The sequence below is a fragment of the Lynx rufus genome, unplaced genomic scaffold, assembly GCF_022079265.1.
Source record: "Lynx rufus isolate CCGP_SWC_20201006 ecotype Redwood Valley unplaced genomic scaffold, mLynRuf1.p SCAF_9, whole genome shotgun sequence".
Classification (NCBI taxonomy): domain Eukaryota; kingdom Metazoa; phylum Chordata; class Mammalia; order Carnivora; family Felidae; genus Lynx; species Lynx rufus.
Window position 1 is genome coordinate 19,629,959 of NW_025814897.1, and position 8,093 is coordinate 19,638,051.

General features: G+C 42.6%; 1 non-coding gene across 1 annotated transcript; it reads right to left on the minus strand.

Annotated features, from left to right (window-relative positions):
- Positions 1 to 1,797: 1,797 nt before the first annotated feature.
- Positions 1,798 to 1,916, minus strand: LOC124506505 (5S ribosomal RNA). Its single transcript, XR_006960768.1, has one exon. It is a non-coding gene; the product is annotated as a 5S ribosomal RNA (ribosomal RNA).
- Between the last annotated feature and the right edge of the window lie 6,177 nt (positions 1,917 to 8,093).

Consider the following 8,093-nt stretch of genomic DNA (forward strand, 5'->3'; position numbering starts at 1 on the left):
GAAAGAAAGGCTAGAGTTCTGAGGGCATGTGGAGGTTTGCTGTTTGGTCTCCCCCCAGCTCACAGTGGGCACTCCATTCGCTGGTGACAAAAGACTGAAACTAATTTATTACAGAATTCTGAGCTACCAACCACTTTAAAGAGTCATGAAACCCATATCTTCCCTTGGCCTATCAAGCACCCACTTCCCGGGGGAAGAGCTTCCACCCTTAGCCAACCAAGTACCTTTCTTCTTCAAGTGTCATCAGAACTGATATTAACGAAATTTTGATGATGTTTGAAGATCACGCATTGATTCAATATAGATTGGAGTGACTACTGCATGCCAGGCAATGTTCTAGATACTGGGGATTGTTGTAGTATGAACACACACACACACACACACACACACACACACACATCCATCAGGCCCTCTTGTATTGTACATTCTAGCAGAGCAGGGACAAACAGTGAATAAATAAGTTGAATATGTAGTAAGTCTGATGGTGAGAAGTATTTGGAGAAAAATAAAGAAGGGAAGAGGGACCAGAAAAGCCAATGGGAAATGAACTTTTGCAAATGGCAAAATTACAGCAAGAAATAACAAAAGCACTGGACCTCTAAGCATATGTGTTACATATATATGTATATATTCATATATATATGTATATTCATATATATTTATATATATATATGTATATATATATGTGTATGCATGTATACATATATGTGTATACATGTATGTGTATATGTATATATGTATGTGTGTGTATGTGTGTATATATGTATGTATACATATGTGTGTATATGTGTGTATACATATATTGCATATATGTATGTATACATGTGTGTACATATGTGTATATGTGTATATGTGCATGTGTATATATGTATATGTGTGTGTGCGTATATATGTATATACATATACATGTATGTGTATATACATGTATATACATATATATGTATATATTCGTATATACATGTGTATGCATACATGCATATGTATACATATATGTATATATGCATGTATACATACATATGTATACATATACGTGTATATATGTGTGTATACATATATGTGTATGTGTGTGTGTATGTGTATATGTGTGTACTAGACTAAACACACACACATACACACACACACACACACACATATATATACACACACACATATATATACACAGTGTTATATATGTATAAAGGTCCAGTCTATACACCATACACATGTATATATATGAATTTATATAGACTATTCTTTGTATACATATATATTTATAAAATAAGCCCATGGTGATTATTGTAATAATAATGACTATTTCTATTCAAATCTTTCCCGAAGGTGTAACAACTAAGCGTAGATACAACGACAAGCAGAAGCCAGCCTAATAACAACACCTAACACTTGCCGAGTATCAGGCATTCTACCAAGCAATTCCGTGCTTCCATGTTAATCTTCACAAGACTAAGAAAGAATTCGTGTTCTCTTTTAACCAATAAGGATAAGAGAACAGCACCATGAAGCCATCGGCCTGAAGTCACAGAATTAGTGGCACAGTTAGATGTGACTCTAGGCCCCAGGCTCTTTTTTTTTTTTTTTTTTAATTTTTTTTTTCAACGTTTATTTATTTTTTTTGAGACAGAGAGAGACAGAGCATGAACGGGGGAGGGGCAGAGAGAGAGGGAGACACAGAATCGGAAACAGGCTCCAGGCTCTGAGCCATCAGCCCAGAGCCTGACGCGGGGCTCGAACTCACGGACCGCGAGATCGTGACCTGGCTGAAGTCGGACGCTTAACCGACTGCGCCACCCAGGCGCCCCAAGCCTACAGCACCCGGTATTCCCAGGCGGTCTCCCATCCAAGTACTAACCAGGCCCGACCCTGCTTAGCTTCCGAGATCAGACGAGATCGGGCGCGTTCAGGGTGGTATGGCCATAGACCCCAGGCTCTTGATACCAAACTGCCTTTTGCCCCAAAATCATCCTTATTTGAGAGATTTAAATACCCATCTCCAAGAAATATGAGAAACCCCCCATTTTCCACAAGATAGAGTACACCTTTGATGTTCCACTTACGGAGAAAATCCCATCACTTCACTCTAAATTACAGTAAATTACAAGTGTATCTTTCTGGGGTGAGAGCGTACAGCATGGCACTGTTTTGAATTTTTCCTTAAGCTTCTCTGTGCAGAAAAACCAAAAATCTGTTGTCATTTATGAAGAAGAGACAAGACAGACCTGAAGAGTAAATGAACAGTGGGCTCAAGAGGAAAGAAACACAAGGTGGATTAGATGAAGGTCACTGGCAAAGACTTGGGGAAGACCGTAAGCCAAGACTGTCCTCTGCTCCCGGCAGAGGACACCCTAAATTCTGGACCAGCCACTTGGAAATGAGAGTTGGGGTCCTAGGGAAGACGGAGTGAAAGTATGTGGGCTGGTACAAATTCACCCCTATTTGTAGCAGCAAATAGAAAAGTGAAACGCTTAAATTCCATGCTATGGCCAGATACTTTAATTACATTTTATTTATTTTTTTTTTTAATTTTTTTTTCAACGTTTATTTATTTTTTTTGGGACAGAGAGAGACAGAGCATGAACGGGGGAGGGGCAGAGAGAGAGAGGGAGACACAGAATCGGAAACAGGCTCCAGGCTCTGAGCCATCAGCCCAGAGCCCGACGCGGGGCTCGAACTCCCGGACCGCGAGATCGCGACCCGGCTGAAGTCGGACGCTTAACCGACTGCGCCAGCCAGGCGCCCCTAATTACATTTTAATTATTTAGATCCTGCTTTGTTCCACAAATGATAAGACAAGCTAGATGTAGAAGAGAAAAAAGGAGAAAAATGAGGATGCTACCATAAAACGGAGACAGGAATGAAGCCAATGCAGAAAGACATACGTGAAAGGGCTCTACGTCTGCAGGGGACACGGTGGGGGAGGCGGGGTTCAAGTTTTGCTCTAAACTGGCTGGCTGTCAGTCAAAGAGGAAAACCTGATCAGCTATACAACTCACGGTATCCAGAAGACAGAATATCTTGGTAGTCTCCGTACACAAGGAATTGTTATTAAAGATGCCTCTTCTTGGGGCGCCTGGGTGGCGCAGTCGGTTAAGCGTCCGACTTCAGCCAGGTCACGATCTCGCGGTCCGTGAGTTCGAGCCCCGCGTCGGGCTCTGGGCTGATGGCTCAGAGCCTGGAGCCTGTTTCCGATTCTGTGTCTCCCTCTCTCTCTGCCCCTGCCCCATTCATGCTCTGTCTCTCTCTGTCCCAAAAATAAATAAACGTTGAAAAAAAAAAATTTAAAAAAAAAAAAAAAAAAATAAAGATGCCTCTTCTCCCCACAGAGCGAACCTCTCCAGCTGCAACAGAAGGCGGAAGAGGGTGAGCCCTGTTCTTCACGAAAAGGAAGATAGGATGGGGTGAAAAGAACGTGTGTTCCTTCCCTTCCAGATGATTCTGTTTGTTACAAGGATTAAATGGCGCCATGTTTGTGGGTGGTATCCGACCCATGGGAGAGGCTCAACAAAATGGTGTCCTTGATCACGAGGATGAAGCTAGAGAATACGAGATAGGTCAGGGGGGGACTACTCGGGAGGCTCCTAGCTCACTGGTCCTTAAGTAATCTTGGCAAAGCCGCCCTATCCCTGAGCCTCATCTATAATAGTGGGACAACGTGATCGACTTCACGGGCTTAACGTAAAAATTAAATGCGTCCAAAAACGTTTCCAATGAAGGTATGTTCCACAAGGAGGGAACCATTGGCCGGCAATCACGCTAAGGCAGCGAGGACAGAGCCACACACAACTGGTCCCTAGGGAATGCTTTCTTCCCGTGGTGATGAAGAGCGGTTGGGGTAAGACCTCTCTCCCTTTGCACTCTCTGCCCTGTCACCTGAAGACCTTCATCCATACGTCTCCCCCTGCTTTGAACAATCTTCCTCCCCCGCCACCCTTCACCTGAAACCACCTACTCACCGCTCAGGGCTCAGCCTCAGACTCCCTTTTCCCAGAAGTCTTCCCTGCCTTTCCCAACTGGGCTCCATGAATTCCGATCCAGCTGCCCTACTTGTGTCTGGTGAGAACACGGTCTTATACTATTCAGTTTTCTTGTGCAGACCCATCCACGGGGCTGCAAACTCCTCGAAAGGAGGGAACTCATCTCTTCCCTCTCAACTGGGGCTGGAGCCCTGTTCCAGCACATAGAAGGCACTCGGCAAACACTGAGTTGTGACATAACGAATGTGGATTCAACACCTAGAAGGCTGGTCACGTGGCACTCGTTTTTCTTGGGGGGCTACGACGCTTAGCTGATTGTCATCCTTTCTTGCACTAACACGGTAGCGTCCAGGGCCTCTACTGGAATTATCAAGTGCTGGAAATTAATGGCTAAACCTACACTCGTTCAAGATTCAAAGCCCTCTTCTAGAAAGCTTAGCAATATAAAAAAAAAAAAAAAAAGGAGTTTTGATTTGAATTTTTCATCCCAGAGCATTTAGAAGGGATCGATAAATCAGTTCAACAAACATTTACCTTGAATCAAGTCCTTTTGCTTCAAGTTTTTTACATCTTTGTACAGTTCAAAAGAAATGTAATCCCTTATAGTCTCCCTTCATTTGTTCATAAAGCATTCATATGCTGGTTTGAATGAGCTTTTTAAGATGAAAAAAATTGCCCTTTCATTGAAGAAGTTGAAAGCAGTTTTTCCTCTTAAATATGGAGGTCGTTTTTTACTGACTGGAAACGTTAACACACCAAGACATTGCTGCCTCCTAATACCAATATTGTTGCCTATGAATTGGGAGTACCAGATTTGACTAAATTCATTTTCCTATTATCTATCTATATTTTTAGGATACATCTAAGATTGCAGTGGGCCATTCCAAACTACTCAGCAAGTCAGCCATGTACGCTTTCGGACAACAGCGAAATTTTCAGCAAATAGTGAAAAGCGAGTCAAGTTTTGGTCATTTACAGCAACAAAGAGCCGCTGAATGGAAAAATAAAATCATTTGGGCTACTCAGTGCAGCTAACACCCAACATATGACCTTTCTTCACAGCCTTATAAATATCTTCTGCATCACAAGGACTGCCAGAATTGATGAGACTTTAAAACAAAGCTCTTTACAGACAATGAGCTGTTATCCTCTAGGACTTAGCAAACTGGCTGTCAGCCAACCTTCTATTTGGATACTCCTGGAAGGATAAAATATGACAGTTAATTGGTTTATGTGAGAAGAGTAAAATATCTTAAACAAAAATATAGCCCATGCCAGTCAAATGTTATAGAAAGAGTATTTTCTCAGGAAGTCATGTCCACAGTATCAGACAGATAGAAACAGAATATCTTACATAATAGCTAGTAATGTATTTCCTTTGGTATTATGTCTCTCTCTCTCTCTCTCTCCCTTTACTTACTAGCTATGAACATGTACAATTCCTTCAACTGAACCAATCTTTCAGGGATCCCCAAAACACAGCAGTTGATAGGTAAGAGATCCAAGCTCATATATTCCTAGAATAAATTCCCTAAGGACTCTGTCCACTACCCCCACTGAGACTTCCATGCCTATTTCTTATGAATCAGGAGCTAAATTACTATTCTGCAGTTGGGTTTGAACACACACACACGCGCGGACACACACACACACACACACCTCAAAAGAGTACCTACAGTTTACTTGATTAAGGAATAACTTGTATAGTTTCCTGAATCTGCCCTAAAGGAGTGGAGTAAAATATCACTTGAATGAGCAGTGTCATGGAAAAGGTTCTAGAAGCCAAAGAAGGATTACCTGGAAGCTTAGCGATCAAACTGAACAAGAGAAACAAAAGAAAAGCCAGAAGGAAACCCTACTTACAGAAGGTGAATAGTGTGCTCGCTCAGTAGAGGAAGAGCACAGATATGGGTAGCAAGGTCAATGGGGAAGATGAGGCAAGGGTTAGGAAGTGTTGAATTGTCAATCCTAGAACGGCCAGTTGTGGACATGTGGTGAGGTGTTCCTTGGAGGAAAGTCCCATACATCTCACTGGGCATTGGTGGAGAACAGCATTCCTAAGACAGGCCATCTAGTTAGAACATACTCCTTGGTCCCTGACACAGGGAGGACTCCGTGTGTGGTCACCTGTTGTCACTGTGATTCTGTGCTGGATGGCATGGTCCCTGCATCACGTTCCAACTGGAAAAGTCCTCTTCTACTTGTAAGTTCAGACTTGCTGCTCTTCTCATTCAGCCCTCGCTGCCTCATCTGGCAAACAGATCAATATCTAACCTCCCTAGAGACCAAGGCCAAATACCAGGTTGAGGAACCATACGAAGCATGGAGTTCAAGGCTGCCATGCCCCCTTTGGCGAGGGACTGGGATCAAACCAGAACAAAAACCAGCTGAAAGCAGCTAATAATGTGTTTCCGGTGGGTGTTAGGCCTGGATGAAGAGGCAGAGGGAAGGAAGGTCTATAGCGGGGGACACGGAGTGTTCAGTAGGGTAGGCATGGTAAGGATGTCAAAGAGAAAGACATTTTTTACTTCCAATCATTCTACTGTACGCTTTCAAAAAACCTGAACATCACAGAGTTATCGATTATGGATAGGTATCTTCTGATTTGCAATCGGCTACAGGATAATGTTTTCCTAATTTGAAGAATATTCTTCTTGGCTCAGAGAAACAAGATAATGGGTTTAATTTTCTGTACTTCCAATGGCCCCAGTTATTTCCAGTAAGGAATCCTAAATTAACCCAGGAGACATTCCAGGGTTTCTTTCGTTGGTAGCTATTCCCTTCCACAGGCATTTGTTTCCCCCAATAAGTCATGAGCTCTCTAACACCCAGGCACTTTACTTCTCTAAGCCCTTCTGGACTCAAAGACTTCTCAGATCCCTCCCCTCCGGCAAGCCATACATCTGGGAATATGCTCTGTGTTTGGCCCGAGTATGTCTTTACGTAGGTATTTTATCTATCTTACTACAATAACAAGCACACACCCCAGATGGGAAAACTATGCTGTGAAAAAACAAGGCTCTGTCAGCACAATGTCTGGGTGTGGCGAAAACAGGCAACCAGATTGTGTGCAAGTCAAAAAAAAAATTAGAAAAAAAAAAGCGTTTTCTGATAAATAGCTCAAGCTAATGGAACACAGTTAAGAAAGAGAGCGTATCAGATATTCCACCGATTCAAATCTGTTATCACGTGGCTCAGACAGGGTAGAAAATATAAAATAAAATGAGATGCTCCCAGAGTGACTACGTAGTAAAGCCTCGCTAATGTTACGGAGCCCACATTCTCGTGTAGGTGGTTTTTCAATTTTCTCAACCCCGTAACATGTGGTCAAAACACTTCACTGCTGAGTCCTCTCGCTCCAAAATGAAATTCTGCATTATTCTGGAATGTGTTGTTTGCATTTGAGGAAATTCTGAGCCATCAAACGATTAGATGTGGATAAAATAAGAAGGGAAAAGAAACATCCCTCCTAATTATTTCCACTCTAGATGTGTCAAAAAGATAGTTGCAAAGAACATGGAAAATTTCATAATCCCCACTGTTACATAAACATTTTCTCATAGCTTGTTTCAGAGTTTGGAAGTGAACAGAAACTACTTCTCAGCCCCATTACATGATGGAAGAATCGCAGGCCCAAAGAAGTCAAGTAACTTGACCATCGTCCCGCAGCTCAAAACAGGGGCTTGGTTCTCTGGCTCTAGGTTTCTCTAAGACTATTCTGTCTGGCTTGACTCTTGTTTGGAATAAAATGCTAGGCAACAGAGCCCCCACAGGCAGCCTGTTGGCAGAAACCTGCTCCTGTTGGGGGTGAAAGTGTTGAACCCCAATTGCTAAGAATAGCTCAAAGCACCTTGGAAGGAGTGCTGGTTTCTAAAGAAATCCCCGCTTGGAGAATGTTCCTCCTTCTCCCCGGCCCATCTGTCGTTATGTGTCTCGGGCTATGCATCAGAGATCGTGCAATATATGGAAACATATTGAAGGTATTATATATGTCAGAGTCGTCTTCTCTCATATTTCCATTAAAAGCTCTCAGCTATGCCAAAACTTTCTCATTCCCAAATGAGGTACATTTCAGTAAATGAGATGATGGATAGAACTTAAAGAATCCTCTAAGGAAGAGACAGA